The 27314-nt window shown below is 39.6% G+C and overlaps 1 protein-coding gene across 7 annotated transcripts in view; it reads right to left on the bottom strand.

The window, feature by feature from the left end:
• CACNA2D3 (calcium voltage-gated channel auxiliary subunit alpha2delta 3) overlaps positions 1 to 27314 on the bottom strand; it is an 828400-nt gene that overhangs the window by 632976 nt on the left and 168110 nt on the right. The gene's annotated exons all lie outside the window — the stretch shown is intronic.

The following is a 27314-nucleotide window of genomic DNA, read 5'->3' as shown; positions in this document are numbered from 1 at the left end:
TCAAAGCTTTTCTGCACAAGAACAGAGTCTTATTTGTCTCTTAGCCACCATGCATCTTATGGGGTTCTATGCATACAAATGCATGTTCCCACAAATTTTACAGCAAGAATTAGAGTGACCCACTGAAAACCTGAGGCAGTATCTTGAGACATCAGATTAAAGCAACCTAGTGCATTTCTTGCTCCTGAACATCTGTGCAAAGAGAGGGGCAGACCAGATAACACTTTGTTCACTTGAGAACAGGGAGTGCTTCTTTTTTTTTTTTTATATACAAAAAAAAATATTAAAAGTATTTAGTATTTTTCTGGCTTTTTTTAATTGAAAAAGGCTAACAATATGTAAGTTAGGAGACTGGTCTTAGCTGTAATTAATGTGATGTGGTACAACTTACTGTAGAGATAGAAGTTAAACAGCTGAGTAAGCACAGTCTTCTTAAAAGATACCATAAGCAAGAAAATTTGTTAAGATTTAGCTTCATTTTATAAAAAATTATGAGTGCATAAAAATCATCAGAAGTAATATCTGCAACATATTTTCACTCATTTGCAAAACTGCTGAAAAAAAGTCCATTTATGATTAAATCAGTAAAAATACCTTATTCATGTGGTATAACATTGGCATTCAACAACTCTGAAGACTGACACTGTGGAGAAGTCTAACTGTATTAAATGAGATTTTGTTTGATTGCACTTATTCTGAAATCTAATTTTATCTTTGTTCCACACAATGCAAAGGGAGGGAAGGGCTATAAATATTGTCAACATATTATAAATTTAAAAGAAAATATAACAAAGAGTTTCTTCAACAGCACAGAGCAGTAAATGAAATTATACATCACATGCTGAGTCCAAGTTGATATTTTGCACTCAGTGAGAACCTCCTGCATTCTTTCTGGCTTTTTTAGGGGAAGGCAGTACTTAATTCAGGCTTTGGGAATTATTGCATGTTTTTATTAAGTTTGTGAATCCAAGAGCTACAAAGATTCAAGATTCATTCATATGCAGTGGTACTGTTACAGTAGCAAGTTGGGTAACTAGAGCTTTAGACAGAATTACTAGAACATGCTAGAAAAAGAACAATTATAGAAAATGAAACTTAGGAAAGAAAAGCTTGTGAAATATATATAGATCAGATACCTTGTAGTTTGGAACATTTAACTTTTCCCAATCAGCAGAGTGTTTATGAGTTTGCTGTATCTGAGTTTTATGAAGTGTTGTTGGACAATAAATTAGGTTTAGTAGCTGCTATGCCTGAAATCACTGGAGTCACCAGAGGAGAGCAGTGCTGCCAGCTCTCATCGTTTTACTGCAAGTCTTGCAATATTTGAAGTTTTTTTTAAAGGCCCAGTCCTGGGAGTCATCTTATTACAAGAAAATTTCAGCTTTCATTTCAAAAATACATACATACCTAAATATCTAGCCTTCGTGGTTGCAGAGTAAACTTTGAAAAATGTTAACCCTACAGACTCAAAACAGATAGCAAAGAGAGAATCCCAAATTTAATTATGTATTAAATCTCATGATTTTTAATCCAATATCATATTGGAGAGCCTGACTCATGATTTTTAAATGCTTGGGGCTGGTAATACTATTTGTGGGCTTGTTGACCCTACATATACCTGGATAAGAATCACTGCTCTTAGGTACTAGTGCTGAAGATGGGTTATTTTAAATTATTTTCTTTTCAAAGCAGGAATAGAGGCAATTGAGGCTGGAACAGATGCTGTGGTCTAGTCTCAGTCAGAGCAGCTGTAATTATATAATTTTAGCAATTAATTTTGACTGGGGTTTGCTCAGCAGTAGCTGAATGTTCTGTGGATGATTGGTTGGAAAGCAGCCTCTTGCGATTGGTTTCTTCTCTGCAGACTAACATTCAGATGGTAACATTTGCTTACTGCAGCACAAGAAAGGAAAATAACTCCTGAGAACTCCTGAAGATTTAAGTGATAATTTGTAAAGCACCAGCAAAAGCACTGAGCAGAGGATAAATAAGAGATATCTGACTATAGTTCACTGTTAATCGGAGTATAATTAAACCTTGGAGTTTCAGACCCAGAACAGAGTCCTCTCTCTGCAAGAACATAGAAGAGCTAATTAGCAAAGCTAAAGGGAGTTGCAATACAGGCCTATGCTGAATCAAATACATACACTATTATAATAAAAAGAAATCTGAGATGGATTAGATTAACAGAAGTGAACTTAAATTTCCCCATTTTTTTTACTGTTTAGATTTGGTTTGTGTGGGTCGGGGTGGCACTGGGCTAACACAAGTTAATGAATTATTTTGGACGTTGAATTTATGGTCACATGAGAGCCTCAAGTAAATCTTATTTCAAGTGGGTACAAGATCTAAAAATGTTTTGTACAGACCTACTTCCAAACTGACAGCCTGTAAGGATTCCATGTTGTATCCCATGGTGTTGCAGCCATGGCACTTTCTGAGAGAAATGGAGTTGCCCTGGTGTCCATTAGCCAAAGTTCTCTTTCCATTCCTAATGTACTGCAGATTGTGCTGCTAACTAAAAAAGACTAAGCAGCACCAGAGGTGGAAGGAGAACTGGCTACTATGCAAGGAAGAGACTTGCTGCTGACCACCTCAAAACAGCAGGCAGTTCTCCACCTCCCCCATCCAATTCCACAAGCTTCGAGGCCAAGAACAGGTATGCAGTACTGGCAACAAGAGGAGAGGAGCAGAACCCATTGCTGGGGAAGAGGAGCCATCTGCTCCCAACGCTGGGAGGTTCATAGCCATCCTCCACCCCATCGTCAGGAGACAAAGTATGGTGTAGTTGGGGACACCTTTCTCAGGGGGATAGAGGCATCCATCTGCCAACCTGAGCTGACATTCCAGGAGGTGTGCTGCCTGCCTAGAGCCCATATCTGAGACATGACTGAAAGGCTGCCAAAGTTCATCAGGACCTCTGACCATTATCCAATGTTGTTTATCCGTGTGGGCACTAATGATACTGCCAGGTAGGACTCTGAAAGATCAATAGTAGCCACAGAACCCTGGGAGCATGTGGCCAGGGGTGCAAGTGGTTTTCTCATCCATCCTCCCAGTTGAGAATAAGGGACTGCTCAGGGACAGAGGCATCCTGGAGCTGATGCCATTGCTGTGCAGATGGTGTCAACGGGGAAGGCTCTGGCTTCCTCGATCATGGGATACCGTTCCATGAAGGAGGACTACCGGGAAGAACATCTTGAGACACTGACTCACCAACCTAGTGAGGAGGGCTTTAAACAAGGTTCAAAAAGTGCAGGTGACAAAAACCCATTGGAAAAATATAACAGATGAAAGCAGCGAGTTGGAAGGTGGCGGTGGCGAATGGAAAATTAAAAGATTCATAGGAGTAACAAAAGGGAAGACTCTGGGAGAATCACCTTAACATATTAGATATCTATACACAAATGCAAGGAGTATGGTGGATAAAACAGGAAGAATGGACAGAGACGTGATGGGATAAATCTCATTACTAGAATATTGCTATTGTGACAAAGTTCCTCCTCTACCTTGGTGGGTCCTGCGCTTATTGGCAGATTTGCTCACCTCAGTGATCTTCCCCACAGTCTGGATCAACTCTTCCTGTGTCTGATCAGGAGTTAGGAGGTTTGGGGGGAACCCAGGCCCGTCCTCTACTCCGGGTTCCAGCCCAGGGCCCTGTGGATTGCAGCTGTTTATAGTACCTCCTGTAACAGCTGCATGATAGCTACAACTCCCTGGGCTACTTCCCCATGGCCTCCTCCAAACACCTCCTTTATCCTCACCACAAGACCTTCCTCCTGGTGTCTGATAATGCTTGTACTCCTTAGTCCTCCAGCAGCACACCCTCTCACTCTCAGCTCCTTGCTCCCAGCTCCTCATATGCACTCCCTCTCCTCTGGATCCCCCCTCCCTGACTGGAGTGAGCTCCTTTTTAAACCCAGGTGCCCTGATTAGCCTGCCTTGATTGGCTGCAGGTGTTCTAATCAGCCTGTCTGCCTTAATTGGTTCTAGCAGGTTCCTGATTACTCTAGTACAGCCCCTGCTCTGATCACTCAGGGAACAGCAAACTATTCATCCAGTATATTTGCCCTCTACCAGACTCCTGTACCCCACTGGCCTGGGTCTGTCACACTATAGAGGGGTATATCTTGCTCAGGAAGGGCAGGCAGTGGGGAAAAGGGAGGTGGTGTTGTATTATACATCAAGAATATATACACTTGTTCTGAGGTCCAGGAAGCGAGAGGCACACTAATTGAGAGTTTCTGGGTGAAGACAAAAGGGGAGTAAACAGGGGAAATATCATGTTAGGGTACTAAACCCTGAGGAGGTAGTGGATGAGGCATTTCTAGAACAAATACCAGTACTGGGGGACTTTAACTTACCCAGATATCTGTTGGGCAACCAATACTGCAAAACACAAAATGATCAGCAGGTTTTTGGCATGTGTTATGGACTACTTCTGCTTTCAAAAAGTGAAGGATGTTCCCAGGGATGCACCTGTTTTAGATTTGATTCTGAGTAACAGGGTGAATTAGTTGCGAATTTGAAGGTGGAAAAATCAGATGTTTGAAAGTAATCATGAACAAATAGGCATCACGATTTTTAAGGAAAGGAAGGAGTGAGAGCAGCAGAATAAGGACAATGGGACTCTAAAAATACAGACTTTAGTAAACTCGGGACTAGTAGGTAAGGTCTGATGGGAAGAAAAACTAAAGGAAAAAAGTTCAGGAGAGCTGGTAGTTTCTGAAAGTGACAATATTAAAGACACAACAGCAAACTATCCCAAAACAATGGAAAGAAAGGCAGAATAGTAAGACATCAAAATGGCTGCATCAGGAGCTCTTTAATTACCTGAAAAGCAAAAAAAGGAGTCTTACAAAAAGTGGAAACAGAGGCAAATTGCTAAGGATGAGTACACAAGAACAACAGACACATAGGGATCAAATCAGAAAGGCTAAGGTACAAAGCGAGTTACACCTAACAAAGGATATAAAATGCTGTAAGAGGTTTTATAAATACATTAGGAGCGGAGAAAATGAAGGCAAGCATTGGTCCATTACTTAGGAAGGAAAGAACTAATAACATAGGACATCAAGAAGGTGGAGTTATTTTTGTACCGATTTTGCTGCTGTCTTCTCTAAAAAAGAGAACCGTGATTGGGTGCTTAAGACGATTAATATTAACAAGGGGAAAGGAACACAAGCTGGAAAAAGGAAAGAGCAGGTTAAAATATTTAGGTAAGTTAGATGTATTCAAATATTCAAAATTCACCCAAGGGTACTTAAGGAAGGTGCTTAACTGAAGCAATTTTGGAACGATTAGCAATTATCTTTGAGAACTCATGGAAGGTGGGTGAGGTCCCAGAGGACAGGAGAAGAGCAAACAGTGTACGTATATTTAAAAGTGGAACAAGAGGACCTGGGAAATATACACTATTTAGCCTAATTCAGATACCTGGAAAGAAACTGGAACAAATTATTAAATAATCAATTTGTAAGTACCTAGAGGATAACAGGCAAGGTGATAAGTAATAGCCAACATTTGTCAAGATAATATTATGCCCAACCAACCTAATTTCCTTCTTTGGCAAGCTTACTTGCCTACTGAATATTGGGAAGCAGTGGGCATTAATCTTAATTTTAGTAAAGCTTTTGACACTGTCCTACATGACATTCTCATAAGCAAACTTGTGCAATGTGATCTAGATGAAGTTATTATGAAAGGGGTGCACAACTGGTTGAAGAACTGCACTCAAAGACAGCTTATCAACAGTTTGCTGTCAGACTGGGAAGATATATCTAATGGTGTCCCACAGGGGTCCATCCTGGATCCAGTACTATTCAGCATTTTCATTATAACTGGAGTAGAGAATATGATTATAAAATCTGTGGATAACACTAAGCTGGAAGGGGTTGCAAGCACTTTTCAGGACAAGATCAGAATTCAAAATGACCTTGACAAACTGGAGAACTGGTCTGAAATCGACAAGATGAAATTCAATAAAGACAAGTACAAAGTATTATACTTAGGAAGGAAAAATCAAATGCACAAATACAAAATGAGGAATAGCTGGCTAGGCAGCACTACTGCAGGATGAGATCTGGGGATTATAGTGGATCACAAATTGAACGAGAGAGTCAACAATGCGATCCACTTGTAAAAAAAGCTAATATTCTGGGGTGTATGTACGACAAGGGAGGTAATTATTCCACTCTTCTTGGCACTGGTGAGGCCTCAGCTGGAGTACTGCTTCCCGTTTTGGGAACAATACTTTAAAAAAAAAGGTTTGGACAAACTGGAGAGGAGTCCAGAGAAGATCCACAAAAAAGTTATCAAAGATTTAGAAAACCTGATCTATGAGGAAAAGTTTAAAAAAAATGATATATCTAGTCTTGGGAAAAGATGAATGAGAGAGGACATGATAGTCTTCAATTATGTAATAGGTTGTTGTAAAGAGGATGCTGCTCTATTTTTCTCCACTGAGGGTAGGACAAGTAGTAATTGACTTAGTTTGCAGCAAGGAAGTTTCAGGTTAGATGGTAGGAAAAACTTTTTAAATATAAGAAGACTTAAGTACTAGAATAGGTAAAAGGGAAGTTGTGAAAAGCCCGTCACTAGAGGCTTTTAAGAACAGGTTAGACAAATATATATCTGGGATGGTCTAGGTATACTTGGCTCTGCCTCAGCATGGGGGGAGGGGCTAAATAACATCTTGAGGTCCCTTCCAGCCCTACAGTTCTGTGATTCTATTATTATGTTTAGGTTAGCTGCCACCTTCTTTCTATAAGAGTGACTGCATTGCAGTGGTGCTATCTGTAAAGTATTCTGGGATCATTTGAGACGAATATACATGTAACATTTTTAAACTGTTCAGACATATGTAATTTCAAACTGAAAATTATAGGCATTATTTTAAAAAGCATGAACACAAGAATAAAAATTGTACCAACACAGATCTACTGCATGCAAGTTTTCAATAAATATCTAATTAAGGTAGGCAATTGCAATTGAGTGTGGTTCTGGCCTAGTTCTGCTTAGCACCCCAGTTCAGCTTAGCAATTACACAGCAAGGCCTACTGGTTAATTTACTGGCTGGGGTAGACAGGCCAGCTCAGACATCTGTGTGACCTTGCTAGATAAAAGAATACTTGTAGAGGCTGGGAAAGAAAAATGCTTACAGACACTTTTTAAAGTAACATGTATTCTTTTTTGTACTAAGCATGAAGTTATCAAGAAGTAACAGTTGTTCTTTGTTTTGTATGCTGGGAACAAATGCTGGGAAGGTACAGTGATGAAGCGACGGAACAGCTAATAAAAAACAGTTTGAATTTATGAAGGGGGCTGGTTCTGTATGGAGTGAGATGGGCAGTTCTCTGTTGTATGGCATGCTGCAATCAAGAATTTGATAGTGGGATTCTTGCTGGTCATTGCCTGTCTCTTTGCGGTCGGACAACGAAACCTGAGCTGTCTGGGATAAGAGAGATCCCCGACACAACCAACAACACTAACTTCCAAACCAGAAAAATAGAATTGTTTGCAAATCTCTATTAAATGTATCCTAAATATCCCACACTAAAACAGGAGACAATTTTACAAAGGGGAAATCTGCTTGGTATATACCATATACTAAAAACTTTTCAAAAATAGAATATTTATTGAGTTTTAACAACAAAAGGATATTAGTGACAAAATCATCACTATGTATATGCCCAAGGTTTGTGTAGATAGATAATTTCTCAGCTAACACGTATCCCATCTCTCACCTATACTCTTTTCCTTCATCTAACACAAACCAGAAAAGACAGGAAAGTTTCAAAGAATGTAGGAAGAGGAATGTGCGTCTTATAGTCTGGAAAAGCAGCAAGAGAGTCCTGTGGCACCTTACAGACTAACAAACGTATTGGAGCATGAGCTTTCGTGGGTGAATACCCGCTTCATCGGATGCATGTAGTGGAAATTTCCAGGGGCAGGTATATATATATATATACACGCAAGCAAGAAGCAGGCTAGAGATAACGAGGTTAGTTCAATCAGGGAGGATGAGGCCCTCTTCCAGCAGTTGAAGTCCTTTATTCTCTGCTATAGGATATATTTGGGAATTCAGTGCTAGGACTGAATCAAAATCAATACTATCAAGCAGATTACAATAATCTGTTATAAACGTTTCCGCTTAAATTAACTTTGCAAGGCTCATTGATTGCAGTCTTTTTAACAATTTGTTTTTATAAAAACCTATGGGATTTGTAAACAACTTTGTGAAGTGTGTGTGGAAGTGAATAAAGTGTGTACATTTCTTTCCACAGAAGTTTATTTAACTTTACGGTCCCCCAGTCCCTGTTAAATATGGATATAATGATTAATAGCATCAGAATAATTGGTGTCCAAGGTCTATTCATCACAGGGGTTCCATTTCTTTACAAAGTTCCTCTTTATGTAAAAAAATAGGACTTTCATGTTGTACCAGACTGCTTGATTAATGATACTACAGTTAGAGTCTCTCACATAATAAGTATGGTGTAAGTATTATAAATGTCAGTTGTTCTGCCCAGTTTCATGTCGATTTAGTTCTGTTCACAATTAATAAAGAAAAAAATGTGGAAAACTGTGTCGATTAGAGTTTTTTAAATTATTATTACAACAGTGCCCAGCTTTGCCATTCTAGTTGCAGGTCAGGTGAAAAATCTGAAGAAGCAACTCAAGTCTAATTAGGTAAATAACCTTTTAAACATTGTATAGAACCATATTTACAAAACATACTGTAAATTAGACTAACAGTCCAAACACATCAAGGATATGAAAGGCACCCACGGCATTTACTAAAAACTCAACATGCGAAAATCAAAGCTATACAGCACTGAGAATACAGCTATACAACTGCGACTGCTGGAGATCTACAGAAAACTAGACCCTTCAAAAATAAGTGTCTATGAAAGATTCTGGGGATTGATTTGAAAGGCTTCATTCACCATTGAAGAGATCAGAGAAATCAACTAGCAGTTTGTTTCAACCAGAATTGAAAGGAAGTGCCAATAAATTTAGAACACGTACACCTGATGCCACCACAAGACTCCAACATGAAGCAAGTGGAAACCACGTGGTGTTAGGAAACGAGAGTGCCCAAGAGAAACCTTAAGAAGTACCCTTCTCAAGTAGGGCACAACAGTCAGTCAGTCACTCAGTCAATCTCAACACCTTAGAGCAGAAGGAAATAGCAGCAAATGACAGAGGGGAATGGAAGAGGATAGTTTCAACCCAAGTGCCACCACTGGTATATGAAGGATGCAGTGTAACAAATGAGCAAGCACTTCAAAGCCTCATCATGTCAACTCACACATTTATATGAAGTTTTCTTTGTTTATAAACAAAACAAAAGAACTCAAAATGATAAATAATGAGCAAGGACCTCATGGAAAGTAAATTATACTTCATTCAGAACTCAACACATTGTGTCCACATACAATACTTCAGTACACATAGTGGATGACAGCACCCATTCTTCAGACACCAGGAGTTTCAGTCCTAACCTGCATTTCCAGTTTTGTAAGTTTGAGTCATGTGTAAATGGATTTCTCTGTTAATAAATTATTTTTCCTCCACCTTTCCAAATAGGTAGACTCTAGCAAATTGTTTTATTGTGAAATGCAAACCTAATTCAAATAATGTAAAAGTAATCCACAAATCTGTGGAAAATTACTTGAGAACATAACTATTAGAAATAAATAATCCAGTGTAATTTGTAGTGAAAGTTCAATTCCCTTTTTATTTCCTTTTCCATTTACACTGTATAAACGTCAACAAGAAAGAAGCAGCATAAAAGTAAGTCATCCCTCAAAATCAGGTGTGCGCTAGTCCTATACAATGCACACCAGAATGTGTGTGTCAGTATAACCTACTACGCAATGCAGGAGACATGCAACTCAAATAACTTTTGCATTAAAGAACATCTTACGAAAATGAAAATTAAACCATCATGTTTTAAATATAAGATGTGATGATGCACGTTGCATTTTTTTTCATTAGATTAATCCAGGGACTCTCTCCATGCAGTTTGACATAGATAATAAGTAACAGAAGCATGGTGGGGGGTGGGAATGGACAAGGAGACTGAGACAGCAAGTTCTCCTTTTTGCATCAGTTATGATGTAACAGAATGAACTTGCCAGAATTCCCCTAAAGATGACAGAAATAAAGTCAGGTGACTTTTTTAGGCTAACATTTGAAAAATTTAATCTCTTATATTCACTAATTTGTGGAACTGATGTAAAGCAAATCCCGGCACCTGATTCCAAGTCAGCGATTAGTTCCTTTTTCTATTTCCATGCGGAAATATGTAGGATATGTGCAAAGGCAATAAGGGTTTGAAAACATTAACTCAGAAAAAATTTTTTGGTGGCAGTAGGTTTTTGTTTTGTTTTAAATACTAGTAGCCAGCAATTGAATGAATTCTCACTTGTGGTGTAGACAAGGGCAAAGAAATATAACAGCATAAAAGAGAAGAACATAACCCATGATCAGAACAGGAGGAGGAGGAGGAGGAGGAAGGACAGTGAGAGATAGTGGGGTAAAGAATACCTGTGTGCATAAACAGCCTAGTATGCGTATTCTGACTCCTAGATTTTACTACAGTCCAGGTTCTAGGGTTCTGAGCAAAAGTTGAAGCATTTACCTTCAACTAAAGGTTACAGACATCATGAAATAAGTGGAAAGTTTTGTAAGAACAGATTGGTATGTCCTACTTTAGACTATATTGGAAATATTCTAGCATATGTATATTCCCTTCGTTTTCTTGAAACTTAAATCAGAAAGTGAAGATATAATAGAAAAAAAATGAAGTCAGAACAGAAAAATTAACCAAACTTCTTGAACAGAAAGTTCAGTTTTGTTGGAGTTTTGAGGAGAAAATGGAGGCTAGTTCACCAGTTCTACACAGTATTTCTTTCACTATTTATTTAAAGTCAGTTTTTTAAATCAGCTTAATATCCATTTTTATTTTATTTTGGAACTCTATAAAGAAGTTGTCACAAAGATGAGCTCATAGCACCCCTAAGAAATAGTTAGGATCTGCTGCCCCACCTGAAAGCAATTTACAATCCTTAAAAAAAAAAATCGCAAATTTGGTATGTTCTAAGAGTGTGTTTAATAAAAATCTCTTCATAGATGTTTGCTTTGGTGAAGCTCCATTATTTTTAGCTAGACCCTGAAAGCTCTGTCAGTATATGAAAAACGACACTCTGAGCAGCGATAGGAGAAATTAGTGTAAATAGAATTTAAAAACAGACTAATATTTGGAGGGGAAAAAAACTTAAGTATAAGGTAACAGTTAGGAAGGAACAAGCTCTACATAAGACGAACCTCTCAGGCTTCTTCCATCTTCAAACATCTTTGGCATGCGGAAATAAGATTTCTAAAACACTATGCCACATCGGACTAAATTACCTGTACTTTACAAAAGATTGTTTCCACTGAAGTTTGCTCAACCGTGATCTCTAATTATTACAAGCACACTATCCCTCAGATGTCTGAGCCTATTTCAGTTGCCATAACAACTTGGCATTGAATCATAGCTCACTTATGGAAATGTGTATGCATATGCACTGTATCTATCCGCCTGGAAAGCATCCTCCCATTCCCAACCTACCATTTCATTGGCATATCATAGAACACTGACAAATGACAATAAATTCTAATATACTGTATTTTGACTTATGATTTCAAATTTTATATCATAATATTTTTTAAATATTCCTCTGTATTACCAATAGCTTCAGTTTAATTTCCTTGGGTTCTGCACTGAAAGGTAAGGGTAAGGGTAAGAACTATGTTCTGCATTCTATAATGTAATTCTATTATGAGAATGCAGGACTCAAATCAGAGTAAATGCATATACCATAGATTGGAAAAATTGTGAAAGTACAGGTATTACTTTAAATAAACCACCAAATGAAAATTGCAAAATGCAAGGTAAACATTGTTAAGTGTATTGCTAAGCGATACAAATTCATAATGGCCACGGGAATGCCGTCACTAGTAAATTTATCACTCTGAAAAAGAGACAGGCAATGGATCTGAGAGGGCAAACCTTAGCTTAGGGCATTTGTGAAGAGAGCAAAAGGGTGACAGAAAGATCTTCTGCATCCAAATGTAACATAAAGGACCCCACTAGGGTAACGGGAATCCTGCAAATTAATCCTTACTTTTCCTGACAAGTCTGGGGCATGATCTGGAGAGTTCAGTACAAAGTGATGTGTGATAATTTTTCTCTCTCTCCCCCGTCTCTCAACTATATTCTTTGAATAGGATGGCTATTTATTGTAAAGTATTAATTATCATCTTAGCTAAACAAAATATGAAATACATTTTTTCTTCCTGCTTGACTCCTGGCTACTGAAAAGAGTTGAATAGACAAATGCTTGCATGCTTCTGAGCATTAACTAACCATTCATTTATATTTCCAGATGCCTGCTTTTGATACGTTAGTACACAGAAGCACTTAGAAACTGTAATTCTGCATACTCAAAACCCAAAAAACCTTCCTTACCTCTAAATAATTTATTCAAACAGCAACAAAATGCAAGACTCCTATAAACTACTGAACTTTTCACTCTTGATAAACACAAAGACCTATTCATCTAGAAGGATATTATCAAAGTCTAAATTCATCAGAACTGCATTAAATAATAATTTATCTCCCCCCAGAAGCAGTATATTTTATGCACATAAAATGGTACTTTGAGCTTTGAAGTGTATGCAGATAAACAAATCATTGGAATATGTGTCGTATTTCCAATCTCAGAATAAATCAGATAGTTTGAAAACATCAGATCATTGGGTATGACCACACTTCACCCATGTACCAACAAGCTAGTGAAATCACATGACAAAGGTCAAATGGACATTTGCTGAGTGTACTTTTCACTCATATACCAAAGAGGGGAGGCGGTAATCAAGCAAACTTAAAAGGTACTCAGCTGAGGCCACCACTTGCTATCAACAGAAGAGCACTATATTGATACATCTATTTGAAGTTATTCGTTGGCTATGTTGCCATTTATGGTGGCGTGTAGAGTAGACACTCCATGCCCAGCTACCACCTGTACAAATAGCAGCATAGACGATGAGACACTGCTTAGGCAAGTAGAATACAGACATGCCAGACACTTCGGGTATATACCCTACACCGCTCTCTACAGTGCCTCCCTCACTAGACTGCGGTGTAGTGTTCTGCTGCCAGAGCCTTTTGCAGCGAAAAGCGCTGGCACTTCCCAGCTGCAAGACCCTTTCTCTACTGCCTCCCCCAACCACAGCCTTTCACTGCCAGTTGCAGCTACATGTCGCAGTGTGGAGGTGGCCTGCTTCTCACTGCAGTGTGTAGTTACACGTGCCCTACGCTCTGCTATAAGTGTAGACAAGGCCACTTGTATGACAATATACTCCAGATGAGGACCTGGCCCTAATAGTAGAACCCTCCTGCCTCCACTTATACCGATTTTCACTTTTTCTGTATGTATGCAGAGCCCAGTCCTGAACATTAATAAGCATCTGAGCGTTTGGTTGCTTGCACAATGGAATCCACACTAATATGCCTCACTCTTCTGTTTGTTTTAAACATAAAACAGAGAAATTACGTACCAAAATGCTGCTTATTGCTGTTATTTTCAAAAACAATCAGAAATCAATACAGATAATATATGAATTTATACCTCATTGAGATTTATAGAAAGTACCATCACCACACATCTCAGTGCACACATACAACTTAATAAAAACATATTTTATTGCCTCAAAAAATAAAGTGCAGACATTCCCAAATATACACAATCCCCCATAAGCACATACTCCACACACACCAAAAAATGGATGGAAACATAAAATAGGAATTCTAGGGCCCTGAAAGATATTTTTAATGTATAATATCTAAGACCTCCATTCTGACAATACTTGGGCACACACTTAACTTTACTCACATGATTAAAAGTTAAACACATGCCTAATACTTTACAAATCATATAAGCAGCCTTATGGGTAAATATTTACAGAAGTTTTGGCTTGTCACATGGCTAAAAAGAGGATGCATGAGTCAGTTATGCAGGTCATTCCAAACTCATACTGATAAAAAATTTATATCAGGCTACCCTATTCTATACATTAAAAACATTACTATTTTGGGGATGTATTAAAGAGTTTTTAAATTTTCATTGGGACTATTTTTGCATATCTGCCTGTAAAGCCAGGCTCCTTAGTTACTATGAGTCCCACAAGTGTGGGGGTCAGGAGGACAGAAAAAATACAACTAATACATTTTAAACCCTCTAAAAATGAACTGAAATATCACTTTTAAATTCAAAAGTGTGTTCACTTTGAAGTCAGATATTTTGGACCTTTCAGGGACTAAGAGTTCTGGGCCACTGGGAAACTGAGAATCTCCCTTCACCAACAGCAAACCTCCGTAAGTCAACAGAAACTTATACTGGTGCAAAATTAAAAATTGTTCAATATATGCCTTAACCCGCAGTTCTTTTCAGGGAACGGAAACTCCACATTTATGGGACAAAGAAGGGGAAACATTTCATTGGCAGGTTGATTTAAAAACACAGGTGCTTGGACTAGGGGTGCTGCTGCACCCCCTGGCTTGAAATGGTTTACATCATATACAGGGTCTAAAGTTTGATTCAATTGCTCTCAGCACCCCCAAATTGTTCCAGTGCCCCTGTTTAAAAAGTAAAGGAATGGCAGCTATTTAAAGCTGCATGTTTTCCTAAAATAGAAGATAACCCTGGAAAATGTTGTCAAACCGTGACCCTCTAATGACTTTTATATCTCATATTGTCTTAACATTTTTATCTATGTTTTCCAAAAGACAAAGTGCCCTTTTCATTTCTAACTTTCCTAATAAACACCGTGGACAACACATTGCAGGTGCTCTGGTTTTTTTGGATAGAGTCCCAACATAGTCTCTTCCTAACATTCTGCTTATTTGCAAAAGCAGCAGCACCCATGCAGAGTCTTCACTGGGATTTATACATTGATGGCTGTACATGAGGAGGAAAATGTTTCCTTCAGGTTTTATTTAGATTCCAAGTTAAAATGTGCAAAGATCAGAACAGTTTCTAAGACAGAGCACAGCTGCACAGACTAAAAGCATAACTATTGGGCAAAAGTCCACATCTGGTGGCCGACAAAGAGAATCCAAGCACTCATCTAAACAAATACGTGTCCTTCTTGTAATATATGGCCCTTAAGTTGCCAGCCTTCCTGATCAATGGAAATTGACGTACAAAATATTTTTCTTATCCAGGAAACGTATGTTCTCATAGACATTCAGGACAGAAGAGATCATCAAATACGACCTCGAGCACATCACAGGCCACAGAACCTCAACTACCCGTTCCTGTAGCAGGCCCCATATACTCTGGCTGAGTTACTGAAGTCCTCAAATCTTGATTTAAAAGACATCAAGTTACAGAGAACTCACCATTTACTCTAATTCACAGCAAGTGACCTGTGTCCCACATGGCAGAGGAAGGTGCAAAAACTCCAGGGTCTCTGCCAACCTGACCTGGGGGAAAATTTCTTCCTGACACCAAACATGGCAATCAATTAGACCCTAAGCTGGTGGGCAAGAATGACCAGACATAGACATTCACCTGAGAAAGAATTCTATTTATGCCATTCCTAATTCCTTAAGGTGACAGATGATGATCCCCTGATATTTATGAATCAGACTCTAACCCCCCTGCAGAAATGCCAGAAGAGAAGAAACACCAAGAATTCTGAGTTTTAACTCAAAGTTACCACTGTATTCTCCCAAAAGGGGAAAGTTTGTGGGTATGTGGAGAGAGGCAGAGGGCTGGGGCTCTGTCTGCAAACCCTATATAGGCAAAGGAGCTCAGAGAAACCTGGATTCCTGCAGGAAACCAATCCAGCAGATCTAGGGGCATCTGCATAGGGAGTCCATCCTCATTCCATGGCTAATTCCTGAGCACCTCCCCTTCCTTCTTTATCTATCCCTAGACTCGTGGCTTGCTCAGGAGCCATTCTGTTGGTCCTACCATGCCTGCATCCTATGTCACCCCCTGTGGACAGTGGAGTGCAAAGAAGCAGTTAATGATAAGATGAGAAACATTTATTTCTGATGGATTTAGCATCAGTGTTTTCAATGAGATAACAAGAGAACACATCATATGTAATAGCTGCTCCTCTGTTGGATCCTGCTCTGGGCAACCTCACTTCTGACTCCCAGCCAGGCTTCATTACTGTGCTAGGGGCCGATATGCTGTAGAGATGATACTTTCCTTGATTTTATGCTCTCTGGGAGAGTGCATTGAAAATTCAGACCCATAAAATTCCAACGAAGACAGCAAAGGTGAACGCTGTAATGCAGACAGGACACAGGTACTTTCCTGACATTTAAAACTCTTCTGCCTTTTCTATACTACAGCTTCCACTACAAAAGAATTGCAGGTTCAGGTTTTCCCAATGTAGAATCACTCTCTCTGTCCAGTTTTTTTTTTTATCACTGTGTTGCTCTTCAAATCACACAGAGACAGAAGTACTGGCCCTGAAAAAGTCATTTCCAAATCATAAGAGCTACACCTCTCAGAAAGAGAAATATTCATTTCTCACAGACATACATATTATATATTGCTTATTATATAATACTTTCAAAAACTGAAGAAACATTACATCATGAGCCAGGGATCATTTTTCTGTACAGTACAACTCATCTGGGGCATCCTTACTGGAAGCACCAGCGAAGCAAAAATCAGACAGAAGTTTAATAAATCCAAATACTAAAGAGAACTTGTTTTAAAAGAGCATTTTCTCAACTGTAAAAGCCAGAAAATCTGGAAAAATATAACCAAATATCACTAAAGCTACAGAAAGATAGAGACAAGTCACTTTTGAGGTTAATGTCAAATGCAGCTGCTGTGATGTTCAGCAGGCAGTAGAAAAAAAAATATCAAAAACTGATATTTGGTTCATGTGAGAATATTTAAGCTCTGAGTTTTATACAGGATATATTGGTTTTGAACACTGAACCTCAAAAATCCTAAGTATATTCCAACTGTTACTTATTTAAAAAACACTTTATATTTACAATATTTATCTCTCAACTCCTCAAATTTAGTCTTTCAAATCATTTACAAAGCTCAGAAATGATACTTAGAAATAAACCAATAATGGAGAAACAAAGATTTAAAATAAAATACTCAATTTATCCTGCATTATGGAAGTAAATGATCTAGACACGTCCTGTATAAATGTCTTAAAATACTGTGATATGGTTAAACCACAAGGTAAAATAAATGACGGCACTGATGAAATATAAATCTGCCCATACAAGCAGGTCATTGGACACTGGACTTATCTTCATTATTTTCTCAATCTCTAAAACTGGGCTGAATTTTCAAGAAAATGTTTTAAATGCAATTAGTCTAGAACTGTTCTAGCAACAGATTAGAAAATGAAATCTTCATATTCAGCAGGTACTAACCTATTATATACTCAGCAGAAGCATGCAGCAATTCTTCTCTACACCTGTTTTCTATAGAAATTCTGCAAGATGTGTGTGTTTTTTCTTTAGAATACCCCAGATGCTGGAACACAAACACACACAATAGCATACATTGCCCTACAGATGAGAGTATGAGAAGATATTCCTTAAAGCAACATTCATTGTAATGCCACAGTCCTACCTGCTTTCTAGTGGCCAGATAGCAAAGTAAAAGTGATCTCTGAGATATAGATTGTAGGCAAGTGTGGTTCTATAAAAATTAAGAATTACCAGTAGCAGTAATCTCATGCCAGAACACAGTGGGTCAAATTTCTGAATTACCTAGCTCATTGATTTAGGGCAGTGGCTCTTAAGCGTTTCCATATCAGGAAAACCCCAGGACACCCATCCCATCTTCACCAGATCTAACCAGAACCTGCCTCCTATTTAGCAATGTGAAAGGGCAGGATAGTTTGCGACCTCCAAAATGAGAACTTTTGCTTTAGGGAAATGAGGGAGGGTCCCCATTGCACAGGTTGAGGTTAGGTGGGGTGATAGTGATCACAGATACTTATGAGAACTCCTAAATACAAAACGAGCATATACATTTTATAACATGAAAGAAAGTTGTGTTCTTTATTCCACCAGATCTCTAAAAAAAACAAACTAATAAGACTGCCTCTGGCTCTAACAGCTAAAAGCAAGTCAAAAACCTATTTTCCAATTGTGAAAACCACAATGGATTAACAGAAGCTTTATGTTGCTGTCTCAGTAGCAGCAACTGGCTCTGACCGACTATTTTTAAACTGAATCCCTTTCTGATTCTAAGATACAGTGTGTATAAGGATAACAATACTTGGCACTTCTATAACATCTTCCACGCAAGACTCTAAAAGTGTTTTCCACAACATCCCATAGATAAATACCCCAGTTTTACAGATGCAGAAATCAAAGCACACAGAGATGAAAGGCAAGATTTTCAAGAGTTCTGCTCCCATTCAGAAGGTTAAAGAGGCCAGCTTTTCAAAAAAACTCACTACCTTGGGCGCTGAGCACTATTGAAAAATCTAGTCTTTTGTTATGTTCCAAAACAAGAGCATAAAACTTTGAAAATCTACTCCAGCCATGGACCTGAAACTCCAGCCCTGAGCTCTTTTGAAAATTCAGTCTCACATGGCTTGCCCAAAGTGACCCAGACTGTTGCAGAGCAGGGAATGTGCAAGAGATATCCTAATCTCCAGCAGAAGATTTAACAAAGACCCTCCTCTGCCTTTATACATCCAACCACATGAGCCTCTTATACAAGTGTTCAATAACGTGAACATTTAACAACTGTTTAGTAATATTTTAAGTATCTTTATTTCCTGACCCCCATGACATAATTTAGGTCATTGTTACAAAAGGTTATATACTTGTCATATGGCAGGAGTCAGCACACACAAACTTCAGTGGCTGCTGTTACACCAGAGCCAAGTAGACCTGTTTTTCAGTTCCTCTGCCTCACAGATGATTACTCTGCCAGAGCAAGGAATCAAGGAAGGGGGACAGCAGTGGTGCAAAGGCTGTAGGGGGAAGCCTGTTACCTTCAGTGACCCCCAAGCCTAGAAGCAAATCCTGCCTCCCTTACCCAATGGAAGAATCAGAATCCAAACTGCAGATGCACAGTTGTTACTCTCTTATGCAGTTATTCCAGTGGAAAGATGCATTAGGCCCTGTTTGAAAGCCAGTTCCCCTGTGGTGAGCTCCATCTACTAATAAATGTCCATGTTCATCAAGAACACCCTCCTAATGCCTTGGATTAACAGAAGCATGTTGATGTACATCATCAACCCAATTTATTTATCCAACTGCAGATAACAGTATTTAATATTTTTGCAGATCAAAAATAATGTTGAATTCTTCTTGTAGACATCCTAAAGCAATGCACAGACGACTATCTTTTTCCATAAAATAGTCTGAGAAATTCAGTAAGCTTCTCAGACTCCAGATTTCAATACACAGTATTGCAATGAAGCTGACAAATCCCCCCGCTACCCCAATAAATAGTGTGAATTGGAGCACTGGAGGATAACAGGAATGGATAAAGAGAAAGCAAGAACATCTTTCCTCAAAATCACTTCTACAAAATACCAGTATACTGTTGAACTGGGTTACCAAACAAGTAACATCTAAAACAACTGAAAAAATATGACACTTTCTGAATTTAGCAACTGCTTTTTTCCTGATTAATATACAGTGCTGGACATTAGGATAATTTTGGTTTCCATTCACAGGTTTCAAGGTGAACAGCTAATAACCTGTAATAAGTTACTTGCTCAAGATTAATGGTTTTCAGTGTGGGGTACTATAATTTAGTACTGTCATCTTTAGCAGGACGCATGGATGAATGAACATAATAAAAGAATCCTGGCAAAGGTCTTCAAGACCACCAGGCATACACCGAACAAAGAAGTGACGTTTTCAACCTTGCACTTGCCCTTTGAAATATAGTGACAGTATGAAATAAAAGATGTTCAGAACTGCATGTATTTATTCATAGAATTTGCATTTCCTTCTGCATAGCAACCCATGTATCTAGCAGTTGGCAAATGTGGTACTTGTCAGTCCAACAATGCCCTACATGTGTGTCTCAAACTGCACCTGGAGAGAAAATCTCTAGGAGCAAAAAGTTTCCCTCTTCATGCAGGTTGTGCTACAAATTATGTCTTAAAGCACAGCCCGAGTATGGGATTCTGGTGAAGGCACATTCACCTACGGGCAATAACAAGCAGCACTGAATCTCTAAAAGCAGTAGTCTCCAAACCTTTTTGATGGCATACCCCTATCAGTAAAAAAATTGAGCATGCCGGCCGACCCCCAACACCCCTGCAGGGCTGGCTCTACCATTTTTGCTGCCCCAACTGCCAAAGCAAACAAATAAATAAAAAGGCCGCCCAAACTGCTGAAGCGGCACTCCCACTACCGGGCACCCCAAAGGATCCTCTTGCGCATCCCACTTTGCAGAGCACTGCTCTGAGGCACAATGCCTCCAGTGCCCCCCTACTGTGCTTTGTGGGTGGAGAGAGGGAAAATAAATTGGTACAGCCCTTAAAGGGGCAGCATAGTACCCCTTGCACATCCAACCCGTTCTGCTGGCTGGTGCATAGTGAGGTCTAGAAAGGAACTTACCTTCTTAGTATTAAAGAAAATAATTAAAAATAGCTACTAATCTTTTCTGGAAATCCCAAAACAATATCAGCACCCTAGTCACATGAAACAAAGATTGCACAGGTATGCTGTTATTTGATTTTAGGAAGTTAGCTGTACATGCAGACTAGATGTAAAAAAAAAATACAGAAAATAGAATTTGCATGGATGAAAACATTGATGATCTTTCTTTTTGATGTTGCTAAGCGATAATTTTCCATTCATTTAAACAAATATATATCAAAAAATGATATTTTGGTTTTTCAGCTGAATCAATTGAATTCTGATTCTCCATTTCTAAATTTATTAAAATGGTTTTTCATATCATGGGAAAGATTAACAGAATTTGTTAGCCATTTCTGTGATTACAAGAAGATAATCTCAGGCAGGAATTCTCTCTTATAGTAGGATTTTATTTTTTAAAATTGTAGGTGAACATTAACATTCAAATACACTAACTCATTTTATAAACAAAAGTCCAAAATATCTGTCATGAGTGTTAGACCTAGTGTCTGCATTCATCTGCTTTGTGTTGGACACTATCTTCTGCTACATATAAATCCCTATCTTCTTCCAGTATTGTTTATGTTATGGTAAGTTAAAGTTTAATACATTGATCCAAAATCCAGTATTATACAGAAGACCAAAACAAAAACGCCAGATAGTAACGACTATCTTAAAACAGATATTACACCAAAAAAAAAAATGAAATATAGAACTATTTTCTTCCATCAACCCCTATTTGAGAATACAGGCACATCACTAAACATCAGTAATACCTTGTGATAATAATTTCCACATTTGCTTACAATTAGAATAGTAAAATTCAACATCTCATTCTCAATAGAATTTTATATGGAAATTTTACCCATTTTGACTGATTTTGAACCTCTAATATTTTTCTATATGCATACTTTTTGGCACAACAGCAGAAAGTGTCTCTCTCTCTTTCTCTCAGAGAGTTTACATTGTTTTCAGTGAAAACAGTCTTTGATCAAAAATCAGAGGGGTAGGCCAATTAGACTGTATCCACAAAAACCAACAAGGAGTCTGGTGGCATCTTAAAGTCTCATATCCAGTGTGTGGAGGTGGCACTCCTCACTGGATGCATGGGGCTTAGGGGGAGAGGACCAGCAGAAAAATGTCCTGACCCACGTGACAGGCGAAGACCACCTTCAGGAGGAACAAAGGGTGTGGGCAGAGCTGGACCTTATCCTTATGAAGCACCATATACAGGGGGTTGGAGGTCAGGGCCTTGAGTTCTGAGACCCGCCTAGCAAACATGATTGCAACCAGGAAGGCCACCTTCCATGAGAGGTGTGACCAGGAGCATGTAGCTAGCGACTCAAACGAGGGCCCCGTGAGATGGGCCAAAACTAGGTTTAGGTCCCACTGCGAGACTGGGGGCCTAACATACAGGAAGAGACAATCCAACTCCTAAGGAATCGGCCAGTCATAGCATAGGAGAATACCACGTGGCCCTGCACCAGAGAACAGAAGGCCGATATAGTACACCATACACGCCGATATGGTACACTGACAAGGGCACCAGACCCTGGGCTCTAAGGTGCAGAAGGTAGTCCAGAATCAACTGGATTGGGGCGACCACTGGGAAATGCCCCGCTCGTCCGCCCATCTGGAAAACCGAGACAACTTTGCCAAGTAGGCTTGGCACATGGAGGGTTGCCTGCTTTTGAAGAGGACACGCTGAACCCCTTCTGAGCATGTGCTTTCCTCCTGGCCTAACCATTGAGCAGCCACGCCGTGAGGTGGGGTGCCACTAGGTTGGGGTGGAGGAGGCAGTTCTGGCCCTGGGAGAGTAGGTCCTAGCTGGATGGCAATGGCCATGGCGGGGCAACTGCCAGGCCTGTGAGGGTACCATACCAATGCTGCCTTGGCCATGTCAGGGCAATCAGAAGGACCCGGGCCTTGTCCATCTTTATCTTTTCCAGGACCTTGCTGATCAGCAGGACCGGGGGAAAGGCATAGAGAAACTGGCCTGACCAGGATAGGAGGAAGGCATCGGAGATAGCGCCCTGTCCCAGCCCCGCCGTCCTCTCAGAGCAGAACCGGAGATAGCGATGGTTCTGCCGAGTCGCAAACAGGTCCACCTGGGGAGTTCCCCACACTTAGAAAAGTCTGCGCACCACCTCTGGGTGGAGAGACCACTTGTGCTCAGAGGAGAAGTCCCTGCTCAAGTGATCCGCCCGCGAGTTCCGGGCACCAGGTAGATGGAAGGCCTGTAGGCAGATATCGTGGGCTATACAAAAGTCCCACAGCCTGAGGGCTTCGTGGCAGAGGATCAGGCCCCGCCTTGCCTGTTGATGTATTGCCGAGACATATTTTTACTCAGGTTCACCAAGAACCCTCTTACTGTCAGTGCATTTTTCATTATGCTTGTGAGAAGAATTAATATAATAGGATTTCAAATAAGCCAGGAGCAAGTTTCTCACAAAAAAAGATGAAAATGAAGTACCCTCTGGCATGTGTAATCTGAGAGCTGACTTTGCAAGGACACACAAAGCACATGATAGCAGAGGTAAGTAAAAGACCATAGAAGCAGCAAGCCAAGTCACACCAGATAATTCAGATCTGGTGTGCTCCAGCCAGAGAATTACATTGCTAACCTAGAATCCAAGCACTGCAGTCTGTATACACTAAGGCTGCAACAACACTTTCCTCAGATGCCACAAAATTATAGAGAAGACAAGAAAAGGGACAGTATTCACCACATCCATCAACATGAAAATGCTGCACTCCCAGTTTTAAGCTGGTAATTTTCTTTGGAATTGTGTTGTTACTTTTAAAATTACATGTTCTACCCAACAAACTTTACAATGTCTCTGTGTGTACGTAACAGAAATTGCCAGTAGCAGGTGGCTGAAAGACGAAGGTTGTTTGTTTGTTTTCAAGTAGAACACTGCTGTTTTCATCAAAGCTGTGATATGACTGAACACCCGCTGTAACTGAAAAACTAACCAACTCGAGCAACAAGTTTCACAGCCATCAGCTATCTGAATAGTGAAATGCAATATATATAAATAAAAGTTAGACAAGAGCAGTTTGACTTTTCACCTGTATCAAAAGCTGTGTGACAAGATTCAGTACTTATCCACTTTGTTTCATACAAAGTCTACCTCTCCTATTTTGTATTTATATGCTAATTCCTTTTGGCTCCATTTTATAAAGTAAAAAAGATTTCTGTAATATTCAAATGGATCTTATTGGTCCTAAATCCTTACTGACAATCATTTCAAGAGCTCTGCATTACAGAATTTCCCATGTATTTATTTCCTTTAAATAGTGCCAGATTAAACATGCCAGCAAATGATATTGTACTCTAAACATTGCATTTCTGGTAATGTTGTCCCCTTTTATGAATTTTAAGGCATTTTTGCTATTTCTATCAATATCATAAGCCAATGTTGAAGTCTCTTCACTTCTGACAGTCTATTTTTTTTTTTAAGTGGAACTTGGTGACATCTTTGAAAAGCAGACCATACTCTCAATATATCAGTCACCTGCTCAACAACTATAAGAAACTACATAAATGCAAGAGAAGCAATAAGTGAAAAGAGAATCAGGCCAAAAGGGAGCTCCATTCTTGCAGTAGAACGCAAGCAAAGAGTGATAAAAACATCATCAAGGCACTTAAACTCAGCTACCACGCTGCTCTGGCCTAGCAGAGGAGTACAACAGGTTAGGCTGAGCTGGTGGGACTCCCTCCCCCACTGCTAAATCACTTCCTTATTTCTGAACAATCTTATTGGTATAAAAAGGACATTTTTAAATATAAAAACTAATTGTGATTTCAAGTATTTTGGAGTCTTTAAACAATGTTATTAATTGGTATATAATACTAGCCCAACCATTACCACTAGCTCCTTGTTTCCCCTGTAGCACCTTTCCAATAGCCCTGCCAGCTGCTGTTGGAGGAGAGATACGGTCACCTAAATCCAGTCCATGAAATAAGTGCTTAATGGCATTTTTACACCACTCTCAATCACGTAGTATGTCTCTCTGCTTTCCCCCACTGCACTGTCACTGGAGATGGAATGAGTTTCCCAGTACCATCTGGCAAACTGTAGTTTCCAATCTTTTAATCCAGAATTAATGCTACTGAAAACTGTAGGTGCACACATTTTTATTATCTGCTGCTCTTACAATGTAGAGGCTTCCTGGCTGAGGCGCCGTCTTTCTAAATTGCCTCTTACTGCCCCTGCTCCATCCCCTCCCCCGAGCCTGCCTGCCCTCACTCCTCCTCCTTCCCACACAGCGCCTCTTGCACACTGCTGAACAGCTGATCCACAGCAGGCGGGAGGCACTGGGAGGGAAGGGGACGAGCTGATCGATGGGGCCTGCCAGCAGGCAGGAGGCACTGGGGGGAGGGAGAAAAGCTGATCAGAGGGGCTGCTGGTGGGTGCTGAGCACCATTTTTTTCCCATGGGTGCTCCAGTCCTGGAGCACCCAGGAGTCAGAGCCTATGCTTCCTGGCATCAAATGTTCAAAGCTGTAATAACGATTTTTTATTCTGGTTGCTGCTAGTGTAAAGAACAGGTCTCTGAAGTTCTTAGCTTCATTTTCATGCTGTCTAAAGGCTTACAGAATAAGATGGCCACCTCATCATTTGAAGAGGCCTAACAATGGTTGGCAGATATATTCAAATGCTACTTGTACATCCAATAGACATATTGTAGAGCATCAATAGATGAAATTGTTCCCATGTTTTTTGTGAATACAAATATACTACAACCCAGAACATCAAACTAATTAGAGCTGAAATAACATTCAATACACAGAAAATGAACAGAAGGACATGAACCACTCAAAGAATAAAATGGGCAAAGTAATAGAGTCTGTAAATGTAAATGTAGTTAAATCCTCTAAAAATTACTGGCAGCTGGAAGCACAGCAGAGGAAGTATGCTCAGATCCTTAATGGTGACAAGAACAGTGTCCTATTGCTCTTCAGTGACTTCTCCAGCTTACTCTTCAGCATGAGGTTGGGTTTGCTGCAGGGTTGGAGAGAAAAATAGAAGAACGCTGGTGCTTCTAGAAGGGCCCAGAAAAATCTCCAAAAGTTAAATAGGTCAGAGGCATGAAACTGATCGAAGACATCAGTGGCTGTGTGGTTTATTTTTTATGGCAGAGTATGTTACCCAAACCTTCTCTTTAATGACCTTCTTTATAGCAGCAGTTGCTTGTAAAGAGGTAATAGGGAACAGCCACTCTCTCAAAGATGTCTCTGACTCCGGAAAGAAAACATAAGCCTGTTTTCTTCCTTTTTTTTCACTTGAAAGACCTAATGGTGAGATTCCTGCTAGGAGCAGATAGATAACTTCTTTTCCATTCATTGGATATCTGGACTCTTCTTTTGAAGAGCTTTGTGGGGCAGGGAGGAAGGAAGGAGAAGTTAAATTCCCTGCAGGCTGTACTGATTTTTCTCAGAAGTGAGGAGATAAAGAAAATTATTTCCTTCACACCTTCCCTAACATTGGAATGGTATCTTGGAAGAATCCCTGATCCAGGAGAAGTGTGGAGTTTGCTGCTAACAGGAGATTCATAAGCACCAATTTCCCCAGCAGTCTTTTGCATAAAAATGCTTTCCTGCTGCAGAAGATTTCAGCAGTAGTTTCTAAAAGTATCAGGTAGGTAGAATGTTGCCACAGAAGAGAATATAGTTCAGATGGAAGGATGGCTGTTAAGCTTAAAAGGGAACAGTATCTCTAGTCAATAACTGCCTTAACATTACTGAGAGTAATAGCTGATGAGATGGAAAAGGCTTCTGAGTCATCTACTTCCTGATCTTATTCCCTAGCCTTTTTGTATTTTATGTTTTCAAAGGTGAGAGTAACAGATGGGTCTCATCTTCCAGCAAAATAAATCTACTACCTTTGCACCAACCAAAACATGTATTTACATCTGCAAACAAGCAATTTATGCCAGCAAACAGTGCTTTTTCCAGTCAGGTGCCATTTACTGACAATAAATGGTGGTTGTTTTTCCCCCCCAACAAGGGCATTTCACAGGTGCAGTCACTGCATCTGCCCTTAGTAAGCTACAAGTTCCTTACAGAGGGACCAATCCTACAGTTCTGACCCTGATCTTTCTGAAAATTCTCCCTTAGTAAAGTCTGCAATATATGACCCAGACAACAAGCTCACATTCCAATCTGAGAGGTAGGTTCTAATCTGGACCTAAGCTTTCCGAATATTCAGGGATGTTGAGATCCAGGCTTTTCTATAAATTTTGTGAAAGACACACAACCTTATTTGCAATCCACCCTAAATGCAAAAAATGTGACTAACTATAAACACTGTTTTGTAAGGCAGCATTGAAACCTGGCTGTTGCTGGCTTCCTAGGCCAAAGATCTTACTAACAGTTAAACATTATAAACTTAAACACTTTCAGTTGGGAGCAGTCTCCGCCTCTTCAGCTTCTCTAGCTCTTAAAAAGGGTGTGTCATCCCTGTGTAAAGTCAGGATCCCTTTAAGGCTTCTAATGTTGGATTCAGGCACTGAGTGCCCTTCTACTGAAATGTGGGGTTCATTGCCAGTGCAACACCAGTGTGCCTGACACTTTAAAGTTCTAAATGGGAACATCTGGTGAGGAGAAAACGAGATTAATTCCTTCTGCCTTTAATGGACTGCAT

The sequence above is a fragment of the Gopherus evgoodei genome, chromosome 7 (genome assembly GCF_007399415.2).
Source record: "Gopherus evgoodei ecotype Sinaloan lineage chromosome 7, rGopEvg1_v1.p, whole genome shotgun sequence".
Classification (NCBI taxonomy): domain Eukaryota; kingdom Metazoa; phylum Chordata; order Testudines; family Testudinidae; genus Gopherus; species Gopherus evgoodei.
The sequence above is the reverse complement of the archived record's forward strand: the minus strand, read 5'-3'. Positions and strand labels throughout refer to the sequence as shown.